The 1,885-nt window shown below is 38.1% G+C and overlaps 1 non-coding gene across 1 annotated transcript; it reads right to left on the bottom strand.

The window, feature by feature from the left end:
• Nucleotides 1–384: 384 nt before the first annotated feature.
• LOC114229855 (U6 spliceosomal RNA) lies at nucleotides 385–491 on the bottom strand. Its single transcript, XR_003615756.2, has one exon. It is a non-coding gene; the product is annotated as a U6 spliceosomal RNA (small nuclear RNA).
• Nucleotides 492–1,885: the final 1,394 nt, after the last annotated feature.

The raw sequence follows: 1,885 nt of genomic DNA, 5'->3' as shown, positions 1-1,885 counted from the left end.
AGTGATAAAATTCACATACCTGCTAGGTGCCCCTTTTGGTAGATTGCATTTAATATTTTCTTTCTTTTTCTAATTTATTTTGTCAGGGCTCTTATTATCAGATAGAAAGTAGGTGAAAAAACTCTTTGTTATATAGTTTTTTTAAAAAATATATTTCAGTGATTTTTACAGAGAGGAAGGGAGAGGGATAGAGAGTTAGAAACATCTATGAGATAGAAACATCGATCAGCTGCCTCCTGCACACTCCCTACTGGGGATATGCCCGTAACCAAGGTACATGCCCTTTACCGAAACGAACCTGGGACCCTTGAGTCCGCAGGCCAACACTCTATCAACTGAGCCAAACTGGTTAGGGTTTTGTTGTATGGGTTTTTTTGTTTGTTTTTAAATATGGAACGCTTCACGAATTTGCGTGTCATCCTTGCGCAGGGGCCATGCTAATCTTCTCTGTATCGTTCCAATTTTAGTATATGTGCTGCCGAAGCGAGCACTTGTATGTTTTTAAGACGATTTTGATATTTCCCTAATATGTTCTGAAAATGCTGCCTAAATATTTAGTTATTATCCTGCAATGCCTGTTACACACTTGTTCCCACTTTGCTTAATGACTCATCATCTAGAAGAAAACTTTGCCAACACCAGAGGTGTTGGTTTTCGAGGGTTGCCATAGCTACTCACAGACTGAGTGACTCAGACACCACAAACGTATTCCTGAGAGTTTGAGGGGACAGAGTTTAAGATCAAGGTGTCAGCAGGTTTGTTTCTCCTGAGGCCTCTCTCTCTGGCTTTTGGACGGCCATGTCCTTGCTGTGTGCTCACATCACCGTTCTGCTGTGCACACCCATCCCTGGTCCTGGTGTCTGTGTGTCCAATGTGTTCTCAGAAGGATAGTATTCAGAATGGATTAGGGCTCATCATAAAGGCCCGGTGTTAACTGAATGATCTCCATAAAGGCCTTTTGTCAAAACACAGTCCCATTCTGAGATACTGAGGTTAGGACTTCAGCATTAGATTTTAGGAAGAACAAACTCAGCCCATACACGGGATGGTTTCACTTTTCAAAATCTTCTTTACTTTTCTCCTTTACTTTTCAAAATCCTCTTGACTTGCAAGTGTGTTTTCTTTTTAACAGAGGTGTCTCACAGATATTTAGACTTCAGAGACAGTGAGGAACCCTTAGCTTCCAAAAAGCCTGTACTTCTGTATTGTTTTCTTACAACTTTGCCTCTTCTTTTACAAGATACACTTGAAGAAAAACAACAACATAGTAGGAAGAGTAGTGGTTATCCACATTTATTAAATCTGAAGTAATTAAGATTACTCTATTACATTCCATTGGCACAAGGATAGACTCACAGAAGAATGGAGCAAATTAAGGAGTTCAGCAACAGGTCAGTATACATAAGGCACTTAAATTACAACATAATTGATGCCACATATCATTGTTATTAGTCAATGGACTAACATGGAAAAAATTAACTTTATCCCCATTTCATTGCACACACACACAAAAATCAAGTCCAGGCTTATTGTAATCTAAATGTAGAAAGTGAGCTTCTCAAAGACAAAGTGGTTTTCAAAGTGTGATCCTCAGACCACCAGAATCAGCAGCATCTGAAAGTTGTAAAAAAAATGCAAATTCTTAGGCCTCTTTCCTGACCTAAAGAACTAGATATTCTGGAGGTATGTAAAAACATTTCTTTTTAAAGAAAAAAAAAAAAACAAAACAGCTCCATGATGATGCTGATTTCTACTCACGTTTGAGCACCACAGTTTAAGGAGAATATCTCATGACCTTGGAGAAGAAGTAAATAATTTACAGGAGTAAATAACAATCATCATAAAGAACAATATTAATCATTGTATCCCATTAAAAATTCTTCCC

Source organism: Eptesicus fuscus, chromosome 11, assembly GCF_027574615.1.
Source record: "Eptesicus fuscus isolate TK198812 chromosome 11, DD_ASM_mEF_20220401, whole genome shotgun sequence".
Classification (NCBI taxonomy): domain Eukaryota; kingdom Metazoa; phylum Chordata; class Mammalia; order Chiroptera; family Vespertilionidae; genus Eptesicus; species Eptesicus fuscus.
The sequence above is the reverse complement of the archived record's forward strand: the minus strand, read 5'-3'. Positions and strand labels throughout refer to the sequence as shown.